Below are 15,343 nucleotides of genomic sequence, written 5' to 3'. Positions count from 1 at the left end.
GAGACGCACGAAGTACTGCCCGCGAGTCCATGTCAGTGAGCAACTGAGGCTCGAGATGGCCGTTAACTGGCGAGGTCGGAGTAATGACTGGCCCGTGGCCGCGCTTAGGGTGGCAGCGCGCTCAGAGGGAGGGTTGTGTGGGTGGGGGCGGGCGGTGGATTCAGGGGGTGGGTGGAGGGGGGAGGGGAGGGGGCGCCACCGACGCCGCCAGCCGGCGCCGCCATGTTGGCGCCTGCGCGGTACCTACGGCCTCGCCGAGGGGGTCTGTGCGACGCCCGCCAAACAGCCGGCTGGTATTTAAAACGTCTCGTGTTAACTAGGCCAGACCGAGCACCACCTCTAGGACACTGTGCGGCGCTTCGATGACTGGCTCCTTACAAGACAACGGGAAAGGGACAGCCCGGCGTCGCCGGCCCCGGGCGACGCCGACGCTAAGGGCGAGGACGCGCGCAAGCGCAGCCTGCTTCTTTTCTTCTTCTACTTCTTCCTCCTCCTCCGTCTTCCTCCTCCGCTCCCCCGTCTCCCGAGGCGCGTCGGTGTGCGCCTGTGTGCGTGTGTCGCCCCGTGTCGGTACGCACACGCCAGGCGCTGGCGCCCAGCGTCCCGACGCCCAGCGCCGCCGCCATTCCAGCGCCGTCCGCCCGCCGGGAAACTTCTTCCTCTTCCTGCTCTCTCCTCCGACCGGGGAGCCAATTGCGCGATGCTGCCCGTCCGAGGTGAGTCACTGTAGAAACAGAGCCACTACTCCCGCCCTTCGTTTTACTTGCTAGTTTCAACCTCGGCCTCGTCTTACCGTCGCAGTCACTGTGTCATCAGCGAACGCCGTCACTCGCACCTACCGGTGAGCGGCAGCCCAGTTGCCGGCAACTGCTCTGAGGCAAGGCCGCACGGGTCTCGCCCGCGCCTCGAAGACAGACTGCTCCACCCGGCACTACTGTGTGACTGGCTGAAACTCACAGACCCCGCTCGTACGCTTTACTGTATATCTACAAGCTTAAATACATGTTAATTTTCCAGTAATGTAACGAAATATCTCTGCCTCTTACTGAGCATAGGGAGAAACGTCCTACTCCTTGTTCGGAAACACTCTCCCTCTACCGCGTTAGCAGTCTTATATTTTAGAAGTAGGATTCTCTCTCTCAGATTTTCCTAACTGCGCTGTGTAGATGCAGATGAAGGTAGGCTGGCGTGCTGGCCCATTTGACCAGGGCACACTGGCAGTACTGGAGCAGCGCGCCTCCGCGGCCGGCCACGTGGTGCCGGTCTAATGGGGGACGTGCAAATTAGCGGCGGGGCGGCGCGCATGCGCGTAGCCTCTTAACAGCAATTAGCGCCGGCGGCGCGGCGCTCCTGACCTCGGGCTCGGTCGGAGCTCGCCAGTCTGCCGGCCGCAGCCACAGGCGACGAGCTTCATTTGTCTCGCTACCTGCCGCGCCGCGCCGCGCTCGCTGTAACTACGTTCGTGTCCATAGTCCATCTTGTGAAACCGCTCAACCAGACGGCTTGCTACATTACATCCCGCAACATCTGTTCACGAGCGTTTCACAACTGCGACTCAAATGCCGCATATAGCCAAAAAAATTCCGTTATCAGTTGCTGGATGGACATATTGTAGCTGAATCTCAACATGTGGTGGCATAGTCTTATTTAGTGGCCTGTAGGCGGCGTCATGCTGCTTTAGGAAATATAGCTTTCGCTTGATCTATAGCGTACTGCTTTGCTGCTTTTCGTTGTTTTGGTATTTAGATAGAATAAGCAAGCCGCATTTATTATTTCTACGTGTCACATCACAACGTAGAATTTCGGAAGTTGGCTGCTGTAGATTGCAAGCTTCACAAGTAACGCAGACTATAGTTAACTGCACTCTCTCTTTAACAGATTCATCTCCATATTCACTCCACACAATCTGAGAAGCTATTAAACATCTTCAATATTTCTTTGACAAGAGAACACACATTTTTTGCGTACTCCAGGTATACTACTTTCACAATCTGACTCTGCAACAGTTACCGACGACCATGAAGAAACGCATCGGATTCTGTTTCTTGTACTACCTTATTTCTGACTGTTACTGATGCACTACATGTAATAAAAATACAAACGAGCCGCTGCCTATTTATTGCGATACAATAACCTTTTAATTCTGGTATTTAAACCATTTTTGCTGTGACGCTAATTAGATATTACTTACTACGGGCAGAATATAAATCTGTTTACTCCAATCCGTTTTTCATGTGTTTATGAGGCATCAACAACGTGTTAATTATCAATTTCGTCTTTACTTCTCCGTGCATGCTAACGGTTGTGCATTAATTTGAAGTCATATAGAGTACACTCTGCAAAACAAAAGTTACGTGAGTTCTAGAAAGTTCGCCGACGTAACAAAAAATAAATGGTTACATTGACAAAGATCAAAAAAATTGTTACATTAACAAATATCAAGCATCGCGGAAATACTCCGTTAATTACGACTAAACAATGAGACATTATGCGGCTGCAGAAGAGCGTTCGTTACTGGTTTCATTCACAAACACATCCCGAGCATTTCTATTCCATTTTTTAAACATTACAACACATTAGCAGTAGACTATATGGGCGAAAGCAGCATCAGAAGTTGTTACGGTTTAGTAATTTCGGATAAGGGTGGATAAGAACCTATCTTACCAACGCAATTTGGTTTTTAATATACGAATTACACCGCTTTTCGGCTTCTAATTCTTTACAACATTTTCACCATATCAATTTCGGAAGTTCACTTTAAAGTATATCTAATTTTCTACATTACACAACCTGGCGAATATTCTACTGCCTCTGCATAGATTGCATGTGTTGCACACAATACGCACTTTTAGAAAGAAAACGAACAGTAAGACGTTTATTTTTTTACTATGGCGTAACTGCAACTAAAGTAAGTCCTATTGTTCAACTCGAATGTTAAAAATTTATCTACAAGCGCGTCATTACTAAATTGTATGAAGCCAGCAGTTTGTATACAGTAGGAAATACATACCCTTGCACCGAAAACATGTGAACTACAATGTAAAAAAACAGGATTTTGCAAACATACAGTAGAACATTAGTTCCTTTTTCGGTGAGACATGTTTCCCTAGAACTTCCTAAATATGTTTAACCGAGCATCGTATGATTCTTTCGTTAAGACCATGTTCTATCTATTTCGCTTTCCTTGATGAATCTATTCCACTGCCATCCATTAAGATGGAACATACACAAGCAAGTTAAGGTTAGTGAGAAACATACTACGGTGAGAAAGAGGGCCTAAAGAGGAATCACACCGTTATTACGACGTAACTTTATAACTGTGTCAATAATTTGTTCTCTTACAAGTTTTAAATTCACGTTTTGGCTTTAATTAGTTTTATGCAGAGGTCGCAGACATAGTACTTACAGTTGAATTTACTGAACCGACTTTCCTATATGCTGCCTTATTCGATGACAATTTTTTTTTATTAACTTACTTCTTACTTCATATAATGAAAATTTCATTTGTGAATACTTTATCACTATTATCAATCAAAAATCTGTGTTACGAAGTGCAGAATCGGCTGTGTAAGTTAAAACGATTGTTGTAACAGAATTTAGCACCCCAGCGCAACTTCGCTTTCTGATTTTCGGTTTCTGAGAATTTTGTTAAATTACGTTGCTATACATTTCCTGAGGTAACCTAAATAGAATACAGGCTTTCAGGAAAAAGACGAGTAACATGTTGAATTTCATTTGGTTTATGTTTACGGGAAGCATAAAATGGCTGAATAAGATGTATACACCAACTATAAAAATAACGCCAATGAAAATATCCGAAGATAAATAATATAACACAAAAAGGAAACTTGGCGTTTCTTTCTTAGGCACCAAAGAAAGCATATATTTTTTGACTCGGAAAGTCAACTAGAAGAAAGGAATTATATGCGGTTGCAAAAGGAGGATCATCATGTCTATTCGTTGTTTGTCTACAGGGTTCTAATTCAGTTCCTCTTCGATGGAATGACAATTTTGTTTACTATGAAATTTTTACAACTAAGTTTTGAAACTTAATTCACGAAAATCTGCATGCTACTACAATTTATATATTCGGCGTAAAGCATTCCCTCATAGTCTGTCCAGTTCGTGAGCATTTTAATGGTACCCTAGAGAGGGAATTTCGCTGTGCACCGAGAACAAACTTTTCACAAGGCAGTTTGATAGGGCAGCAGATATTTCACACAATTTGATAATCTCGGTTGATTAGTGTGTATTAATATATTTATTTGTGTCAAGAGTGAGGTTTTTACGCATGCACATGGCCAGGTTGCCTGCTTTGTGCTGTACTGCAAAGAATGTGGCCGGTTAGCAATGCAGACGGTTTATTATTGTATTTCGAACATGATCTAAAATATTACGTACGGCAAGAGAACGTTCGTACTTTGCTGAGACGTATAGTTACAATGTAGCCTCCACAAAAAGGAAATTAAGCGTTTCTTTCTTAGGCACCGAAGAAAGCATATATTTTTTGACTCGGAAAGTCGACTAGAAGAAATGAATTACATGCGGTTGCAAAAAGAGGAGGATCATGATGTCTGTTCGTTGTTTGTCTAAAGGGTTCTAATTCCGTTCCTCTTCAATGGAATGACAGTTTTGTTTCCTACACACACACACACACACACAATATATATATATATATATATATATATATATATATATATATATACAGGGTGAGTCACCTAACATTACCGCTGGATATATTTCGTAAACCACATCAAATACTGACGAATCGATTCACACACCTAACGTGAGGAGAGGGGTTAGTGTAATTGGTTAATACAAACCATAAAAAAACGCACGGAAGCATGTTTTTTAACACAAACCTACGTTTTTTAAATGGAGCCCCGTTAGTTTTGTTAGCACATCTGAACATATAAAATGGTTCAAATGGCTCTGAGCACTATGGGACTTAACAGCTATGGTCATCAGTCCTCTAGAACTTAGAACTACTTAAACCTAACTAACCTAAGGACAGCACACAACACCCAACCATCACGAGGCAGAGAAAAACCCTGACCCCGCCGGGAATCGAACCCGGGCGTGGGAAGCGAGAACGCTACCGCACGACCACGAGATGCGGGCCTGAACATATAAACAAGTACGTAATCAGTGCCGTTTGTTGCATTGTAAAATGTTAATTACATCCGGAGATATTGTAACCTAAAGTTGACGCTTGAGTACCACTCCTCCGCTGTTCGATCGTGTGTATCGGAGAGCACCGAATTACGTAGGGATCCAAAGGGAACGGTGATGGACCTTAGGTACAGAAGAGACTGGAACAGCACATTACGTCCACATGCTAACACCTTTTATCGGTCCTCTTCACTGACGCACATGTACATTACCATGAGGGGTGAGGTACACGTACACATGTGGTTTCCGTTTTCAATTACAAAGTGGAATAGAGTGTGTCCCGACATGTCAGGCCAATAGATGTTCAATGTGGTGGCCATCATTTGCTGCACACAATTGCGATCTCTGGCGTAAGGAATGTCGTACACGCCGTAGTACACCTGGTTTAATGTCGCCGCAGGCTGCCACAATACGTTGTTTCATATCCTCTTGGGTTGTAGGCACACCACGGTACACATTCTCCTTTAACGTACCCCACAGAAAGAAGTCCAGAGATGTAAGATCAGGAGAACGGGCTGGCCAATTTATACGTCCTCCACGTCCTATGAAACGCCCGTCGAACTTCCTGTCAATGGTCAGCCTAGTGTTAATTGCGGAATGTGCAGGTGCACCATCATGCTGATACCACATACGTCAACGCGTTTCCAGTGGGACACACTATTCCACTTCGTAATTGAAAACGGAAACTACGTGTGTACGTTTACCTCACTCCTCATGGTAATGTACTTGTGCGTCAGTGAAAAAGACCGCCGGCCGGAGTGGCCGAGCGGTTAAAGGCGCTACAGTCTGGAACCGCACGACCGCTACGGTCGCAGGTTCGAATCCTGCCTCGGGCATGGATGTGTATGATGTCCTTAGGTTAGTTAGGTTTAAGTAGTTCTAAGTTCTAGGGGACTTATGACCACAGCAGTTGAGTCCCATAGTGCTCAGAGCCATTTGAACAATTTGAACCATTTGAAAAAGACCAATAAAAAGGTGTTAGCACGTAGAAGTAATGTTCTGTTCCAGTCTCTTCTGTACCTAAGGTCCATCACCGTTTTCTTTGGATCCCTACGTAATTCGCTGCTCTCCGATACACACGATCGAACAGCGGAGGAGTGGTACTCAAGCGTCAACTTTAGGTTACAATATCTCCGGATGTAATTAACATTTTACAGTGCAACAAACGGCACTGATTACGTATTTGTTTATATGATCAGATGTGCTAACAAAACTAACGGGGTTCCATTTAAAAAAACGTAGGTTTGTGTTAAAAAACATACTTCCGTGCGTTTTTTTATGGTTTGTATTAACCAATTACACTAGCGCCTCTCCTCACGTTCGGTCTGTGGAATCGATTCGTCAGTATTTGATGTGGTTTACGAAATATATCCCGCGGTAACGCTAGGTGACTCACCCTATATATATATATATATATCAATTGTAGTTTTTTTACATAAGAAATAAATTTTAAGAATAGAATTTACAATACAACGAATAATGACGTGTCCAATTAGACGTTAACGAGAAGACTGAACAGTGGGATACGGGGTGGCTGTTGAATGCTAGCAAATACGTGATTTTCGGGCGGGGTGTCACGCTAATACTGACCGCTCAGGTTCAAGATGCCATCACTGCCTGCTGCTCAGGCTACAGCCACACCGTTGAAACAGACATTTCAGTTACAAAACAATATTACTATGTTGCAAACAGTTACACGCCTTCACGACTACAAGGAAATTGTCTCGTGCAGTCTAAAGTGACTACTACGTAAACCACAGGTTTTCTTGCCAAGGGATGTCCTGTCATGAACTGTATGAAGCGTTCAACTCAAAGAGCTCTCTTATAAAACTACGGATGAACAACCTTTGCAATCGATTAGACAGTTAATGTGTTACAAGTAGTAAAGTCATACAAAATACCAAGGAGTAATAGTATAAAAATGTGAAGTGGAACGATCACATGGAATTAGTTCTGGGCAAATGGTAGGCTTAAATAATCTAATCTGCATTTCGTCCAAGGAATAGAATGCCTGCATAACATTTATTCTGGAATGCTCCTGGAATGTGAGAACTGTAGACTAATCGAGTACGACTAGTATAGTTCATCGAACGAATACGGGGCACGGGTTTATTTCACACGCGGGAAAGAGTTGCTGAATATCTGGAAATAAAACTTCACCTTTTCACACTTTAACAACGATACATTGCTAAAACACTCATTAACTTATTCTGAGGATGATATCTACGAATATTCTTCAACCTCCAGACAGCTCGTGTAGACAAAATTCGACTCATACCTCGCACAGATGCCTAGAAGTTGCCCTATTTCCTAAAATCCGTGTTATGTACGTGAGGGTACCTTCGAAATACACTCAGTGATTTGCCAGCTATACGTAGAAACACAGATATTACTGATCCTTTGTTTCAGTTAGTTCCGTGTTTAAAGTTACAATCAAGCACGGTCGAAAGCTTGCGCATTGTGTTACGAAAATTCTCTCAATTGGTGACTAGGCAAGCATTTCGGTCTCTGGACCCTTTCGTCTAACGACTCTCCTTTTAGTAAAGTTCCTATCTAGTTTTTTGCTGTTTCCTTCTCCGACAGAGAAAGTCCAGTCCAGATTAGGAGTCACGACAGAGAGAAACAGGAGATGTAGCATTTATGAGCTACTTCTGGTATTATCTACAGAAACCAGAGAACTTCTACGTCATGAGAGTAGTATCGAATTTTTGTAGAAATCAATGGCTTCCGAAATCTCAAGGAAGGAAGGAAGATTATTGTTTGACGTCTCGTCAACTTAGAAGTCATCAGAAATGGAGCGCCACCTAGGAATGTTTCAAGGGCAATGAAGAAAACCGGCGGTGCCCTTTCGGAGGAATCATACCAGCATTTGCATGGAGCGATTTAGGGGAAACATGGGAAACCAAGATCTGGATAGGCGAACGCGGATTTGAACCGTTGTGCCCCGAATTCGAGTCCATTACGCCATCTAGCTCTCTTCCGAAATCTCTTGATTTTTGTTTGCTTGATACTACATTCTGAACAGAAACGTAGGTAAAATGGCGGTGGCGAACGTAAGAGTAGCTGTCTTGCAGACGCCGCGTCTTACAGAAACGACTACACTCTATGGCAGTTTCTCCAGATAAACATGCTGCGTGCTCTTGCGGCTCTACACGTAACATCAAGTTACCATTCCGCCATTCGACTAGACAGGGCGGAACTCAATGTACAGCTTGGTGCGTGGCCGTTACTCGCCACAAAAAATGAAACCCGTGGGACACGGGTGGTTGCGCGGGTGACTAACGTAGCGGCCATGACTAGCAGAAAGCTACTGGCGCCAGTTAACAGAGTGCAGTCTAAACGCACGTCATGTCCACAGCGAAAGCTGCTTTGTGCGACTTCTCGTTAAATATTTACAAACGATCTGGATCAGATGGGACAGTTACGCCTTGTTGACAACGAATAATGTCCGTGCGACATTTTACATGTCCGCCATGCATGTTCTGGAAGCACTAGCAGAATAGAGTAATAGCGGCAACAAAAGCAACGGGGAAATTTTCAATTGAAGTAAGCAGGAATAAATCTGTCTTATTTCTTACATGTCGTGTACACCAGACAATGTTGGTTAACCAGATAAACCCTCGGTACTGATCGTATCCGACGGATTGCGACGCAGGTTTTTTCTTCATTTCATCGCAAGAGACAGAAATAAATCGCTAGCCTTATAAATGCAGTTAGCTGTCTCAGGTACACCAACAGATAATGATAAATCTACTGCGGCGTAAAGACTAGTAGCTACAAAAATGACTTGAAACACAAGGCCAGATATTTCAATTTCTATAAAAATGGAAAAAAAGAAATGCAGAAAATAATTTTTTTTCAGAAAGTTATATATGGCTGCAGGTAACTACTGTAAATTATTCGCAATTACTTGAAAGAACGGCATAGAAGCTGCAACATGCAACAAGAGTTTAAACTGTAGCTCGCCCAAGCGAAGTGTGTGTTGTAGAGACAGCGGGAAGTAGAAAGTATTTAAATGCTGCGAGGCTACTGCGTCTTCGTCATTTTTCCGTTTTCCTCCTCCAAAGAGAATAATAAAAATAACTTAAGTTCCTTATTATATTTCCTATGATTACACAAATACGAAACAGCCAATATATAGTTTCGCAGCATCAAAAATAGCACCCAATATTTAGTTTAATTAACATCAAAAATAAGCTAGAGACCTGAGGAAGCAGGAAACAATGTGCTGATCCTATGATGCGCTACCAGACATAGGTCGAAACACCATTATTCATCTTTGAAGGCTTTCTTTTACTGTTTACATCTCGTATCTTGTATTTAACTACTGAAGCCTTTATGAAGAACGCAAGTGTTATAAGATCACCGATGCTTATTCTCGGCATGCAGTTTTAGAATGACACTTGTAAGACTCTTGATAAAAAATTATCTAGGGAAAATCAGTCACACGGTGTATCCCTGTAGCTATGCGGTGATTTCAGCTTATAACCAACTAAGAAATTTCATGGTATCTATCTGTTGCCTTTCCGAATACATGAGTCGGAGATAAAAATCGCAACAGGCATGCATCGTTATATGGATTTATTTATTGAAACACACATTTCCGTGTAAGTTAACTAAGACGAACGATGCACTTTTCGCGGACTGAAGATACCCTATGCTTTTTTCCAACATTAAAGATATTCTTGTCGCATTATGCTCGTGCATTTAACAGAAGCCTATGATAAGGTTTGAGGAATAATGAGTGTGGCTTGGAAGGCACGGAGGCAAGTGAAACGTGCGCTGCGAAAGCAAGAGAATGAAAGTAACAAGATAATTCACTGAAGTCCACGTTCCGTGTCAGACGATAAATACTGATATCCATGTTTAAAATACTGTTATCTTTTGCCCATGCAAGTTCCTAGTGCAACTTTTAAAAACAAAAACACACAGCAGTACCTCAGAAGATGGTGTGAGTAACAGGATAATGCAAGATACAGAAGCTGATACAACAGCATGCTGAAAAGGTTCATTACTTGGTCTAACACACTGACAGGAATCTGGTGAAGGAAAGTCTTGTTCTATAGCCAATATACTTCCTACCCACCACCACCACCACCACCACCACCACCACCAAGAAAGAGAAAGTAAATACACACACAATAACTGTTTGTATCACAGTTCACACTACAGCATTCACAAAATTGTTTGACAGATTGCTCTCCACCAAGATTTTATATGTTTAGCTGCTTACAGAAGCTAGATATTAACCACGTTGCAAGGTACAGCACACTCACCACTATTTAAAAAATGGAATCAGTATGAATTTGAGTAATTAGTACATTTTTCATGCAGACCAAATTTTAGAAAAAAAAGCGAAAATAAAAATGAAACATAGGTTAGGCAGCCGAAGTAACTGTGACACTGAAATTATTCCTGATCATAACACGTTTTTATCAGTTTCTCTTAATGACTGCGGAAATTCACGATGATCTCGCATCGAACATTACGTTTCACTATTCCCACAAATGGTGTCAAAAATTAGTTAACTTTAGCTAATAGCGTCACTTTACTTGAAATGAGAATGAAGTACTGATGCCTCAGCAGAACAAAACAAAGGGCACGGCACATAAAATACACATCACAATCCACTTTGAAAGAAAGGGAAAGAGTTTCAATTCACCTACAACGCAGTACAGAGATCAATAAGTAAGTATTGATGAACGTAAAGAAAACGTGCATGCAGGTTTGTATACGTCTGTGCACTCGAGTCATCGCTCCCGTACTTGGAACATGCACTGACCCACAGGCAGAACATCCTTATTTTCGCTGGCCTAAACTGTTACTAGTCGAGCAAGAAGTAGCACTTAATCGAGCAAAATGATGCAATAAGACAATAGTCCTAACTGTGATTCCAACTGTCAGTTCTTCACACAATATCCTGCAGAACTATCGCAAGCTTGTCACTGCCAGTATGAGGAGATCAATGCTGTTAATCGCACCACAACGGGAATGGTGAGCCTGCAAGACCCGGAATGTAACAACTGGCAACAGCGACTGAAAATTAGAAACCGCTGTAACCTGGCCTATTACTATACTTTGCACAACACGTTTCGAACGGCTACACCATCATCAGGTGGATTCATAAAGCATTATTATATATATATATATATATATATATATATATATATATATATACGACTTTTGGGTAAACTAAGGCACTGTCATTGAGTGGTCACAAGTCCAATCGTATTTACGCAACACTTTCTAAACACTGAACCGAAGAAAGGTGGCGTATGAGGACCTCTGAAACGCGTAGTGCGAAGTATTAATAAATGTGACTTGTTACAGCAGTTTGTGTTTTTCAGTCGGTATACATAACGGTCACAGTCGAGCCTCCTAAAATGTTAAATTTTGGCACTTGAAGTGGACAGTAGCATGCAAAGATGTGCTACACTAACTGGTATTACCGTGCAGCGGCAGAAGGAAGAGTCTACACTACTCATGCGTCGTCCCGCAGTACGCTACCAAAGCGTGCTGCGGCTGCGCTGTCCAAGGATACACAGGTAGCAGCGGTGGCGGCGAGGGAGCGACTGAAGAGCGGCAGCCAGCCAGCGAGCGAGCGAGGAAGCGGCGCCGCACGGCAACGCACGCCGCCGAGGGCCTTGTAAACATGTAGACTAGGTCAGCCGGGGGTTGAAACACACGCCGCCCGCCGGGGGTGACGGAGCGCCCGCCGGTGGAGGGGGCAGCCGCCGGGAGGGGCGCCCGTTTAAAATAATAATAATATTACGTACCCCAAAAAAATTCTTTGCACGCAGCCTGTCTACCGCCCCTCCCTCCCCTCGCAGTACTCTCTCTCTTCTTCCCGCCAAAACGGCGCACCTCTCCCCCTCCCGTACATATATTATTTCTTATGAATACGCTTAAGCTCGGCCCGCTATTGATATACGTTATGTGTTTACCGAGATATGCATGATAAAGCGGGCAGGGAACCCTTTCGCCGCTGCCATGCTCCACTGGCAAGGAAAAATGCGTTTCATTATGGCATCGCGCACAAAAGCGGACCCTGCGAAGATGAGCCGTAGTTAACCTTGGTGTTTTGTGCGGCGGTCCCCGCACGGGAAAGACGGCGTGCGGCGCGCAGCGCGCTGGGGCCGCGAGAAGCGCCAGCCACGCCGTCTGGCGTCGCACGCCGGAACTCGGCCCCCACCTCACCCCTTCCACGTCACCCCGCACTGTAGACCTGGCTGTACGTCCCAGCCTTGCACCCAGGTACAAGTTTCTGGGGTCAGGGAAGTCTAGTATCACCAGCACAGGTGATGCACACAGTTACAAAATGTAAAGGGTTAACATCAAATCAGCATATAGAAATTCGGAGGTGGTACTATACGGCCGTACTGAGGGCATTATGAGACAGGCCCACCGCCAAAGTCGCAGCCGAAGAGTGGGCGCAAAACTGAGCGAAAAAAAAATCCAGTATAGAAAGATGGCTTAAAAATTATCTGAGCGGTACGTTAGTTCACCTGTTCAAATGGTTCAAATGGCTCTGAGCACTATGGGACTTAACATCTGAGGTCATCAGTCCTCTAGACTTAGAGCTACGTAAACCTAACTAACCTAAGGACGTCAGACACACCCACGCGCCAGGCAGGATTCGAATCTCCAACCGTAGCAGCAGCGCAGTTCCGGGCTGAACCGACTAGAACCGCTCGGTCAACGCGGCCGACCTCTCTCGGTCTGAGGACTGCAGCTAGACACAACAAAGCTGGAAGCAAGCAGAAAATGCGGACGGTATTTGTAGTGTACTAGCTCCTTCAACCAGCACTTTTGAAACTTGGAATCCTTCCGTATCTAATGTTCAAATTAATGAAAACTTGCTACGTCTTCGACAACTGTCGGTATTCCGTAAGGTCAACACCCCTTTTCAGGCACAGCTGAAACGTGAGGGCGCTGTGCATGCCAACTGATGCAGACAATATTTTTCAATAACGCTTATTTACTGGGAAATCTGTCAACGGCGCAGAATCTCCTCGGTACGGTATTAGTTGTTCAGGGAAGAAAGGAAGCCAGGTTAGGCTTTAACATCCCTCCGTCGTCCACCCCCGGTAGCTGAGTGGTCAGCGCGACGGACTGTCAATCCTAAGAGCCCGGGTTCGATTCCCTGCCGGGTCGGAGATTTTCGCCGCTCAGGGATTGGGTGTTGTGTTGTCCTAATCATCATCATTTCATCCCCATCGACGCCTAAGTCGCCGAAGTGGCGTCAAATCGAAAGACTTGCTAGGCGAACGGTCTACCCGACGGGAGGCCCTCGTCAAAAAAATCCCTCCGTCAGTGCGGTCATTAGAGCAGAGGCTCATATTAAGAAAGGGTGGCCGTTCCCTTTTAAAAATGAACCATCCCGGTATCTAGTAGGGGCGATTTAGTGAAATCACCGAAAACGTAAATCTGGTTGTCTGGATGGGGATTCAAACCGCCACTCCCACCCCGCAATTCCTAGTCCACTTTGTTATTCACAGCATCACCTTACGCGGTGATTGTTCGGGGAAATTTTCAGGGTATTTCAGCAAAAGAGTAAGTGGTCTCTGCATTTAGCTTGATTTCTAACCGACATTTATCTGTGCATCTATACCGCACTGAAGATATTTGCACTCCAGTGCACATATCTAGACGGTAAAATTTTTCCCTTCACTCCTGCTACTGATTGTTGACAACAGTAATGTCCACTTTCCTCTTCCCTCTCAATCTTGCTTTCACTATTGTTCGGGTCTGTCTCGTGTTTATCCGGCAGCGTTACCCGAACGTTAACAGTGATACACACCAATATGGACAGGTTTAAAGATGAAGTGTTGTCCTATTTGCACCTTATGCATGGGTTCACTGAGCGCAACAGAAAAGAGGCACAACGGCGCGTTACTGAATGGTTTCTTTGGTGAGAACAATCACATCTCAGTACTTTAGCATCTGAGGCTTGTTGCGTTACTCTGTGTTTCGTGATTTGAGGTTTGGTGATAGCGTATTACACACTTTTTAACTGTGGTGAAAGTATGCACACAGAAGTGAGCCATCTGAGACCAGGGTCCCTTATTTGGTATTATTAAAAAAATGGTTCAAATGGCTCTGAGCACTATGGGACTTAACATCTGTGGTCATCAGTCCCCTAGAACTTAGAACTACTTAAACCTAACTAACCTAAGGACATCACACACATCCATGCCCGAGGCAGGATTCGAACCTGTGACTGTAGCAGTCGTGCGGTTCCGGACTGAGGGCCTAAAACCGCGAGACCACCGCGGCCGGCATTTGGTATTATTATTTCCTTCATAATGTATGGGTTTCTGGAAGCCGCGATTGAGTGGATAACATAGAAGTAACACCACCTTTCTGTCTGTCACTATTTGCGTTCGTTACGTGGTTCCATGATAACACAATCGTAAAGCGGATTCGATCTTTTTTCCATCCCGAATTGCATTGTGGAAGCCAGTGATGGGACGTCAAGGTTAAACGTCTTATTTCATACGTAACAAAGATGAAACGCACAGTGTACGCCGACTGTCACTGTTCGACACATGTGCTTGTCACTATCCATTCAAATACAACAATGTCGTGCTACTCTTGGGTAACTAGGACAGTACACGTATGACTGGCGCACTTCACTCACTCGTGGAAGATGACAACCAAATTTTTGACTGGTAACGCATGAAACACTGTAAAATGAATGTATTTATAATAGCACGACCATCCAGTCCCGCGAAGATTTAAATAAACAATGTACGACACTGAAAACTGTTTGTGGAAGTCTCTAACATCGTTTCAAGGTTGTTTGCAATGATAACAGCCGGCCGGAGTGGCCGAGCGGTTCTAGGCGCAACAGTCTGGAACCGTGCGATCGCTACGGTCGCAGGTTCGAATCCTGCCTCGGGCATGGATGTGTGTGATGTCCTTAGGTTAGTTAGGTTTAAGTAGTTCTAAGTTCTAGGGGACTGATGACCTTAGAAGTTAGGTCCCATAGTGCTCAGAGCCATTCGAACCATTTTTGCAATGATAACACACTGAAGTGCTTATCGGTCGAGCAACGGATTCGCAGATACAAGCTGTTAAATTTGGTTCTCAGTTCAGTCGATCTGACCGTCAAACAGCAGGTTCTCCACTACACTCACAGTTAATACGCAGTGTTTCTCAAGGGAGAACC

General features: G+C 44.4%; 1 long non-coding RNA gene across 1 annotated transcript in view; it reads left to right on the top strand.

The window, feature by feature from the left end:
- Window positions 1-635: 635 nt before the first annotated feature.
- The window catches only part of LOC126175450 (uncharacterized), a 315,520-nt gene continuing 300,812 nt past the window's right edge, over window positions 636-15,343 (top strand). The window contains exon 1 of the long non-coding RNA XR_007535568.1: window positions 636-716. This is a non-coding gene — a long non-coding RNA (uncharacterized LOC126175450). The remainder of the gene's footprint in view (window positions 717-15,343) is intronic.

The sequence above is a fragment of the Schistocerca cancellata genome, chromosome 3 (genome assembly GCF_023864275.1).
Source record: "Schistocerca cancellata isolate TAMUIC-IGC-003103 chromosome 3, iqSchCanc2.1, whole genome shotgun sequence".
In the NCBI taxonomy this organism is placed as follows: Eukaryota; Metazoa; Arthropoda; class Insecta; order Orthoptera; family Acrididae; genus Schistocerca; species Schistocerca cancellata.
This window is presented reverse-complemented; position numbering and strand designations above follow the sequence as displayed.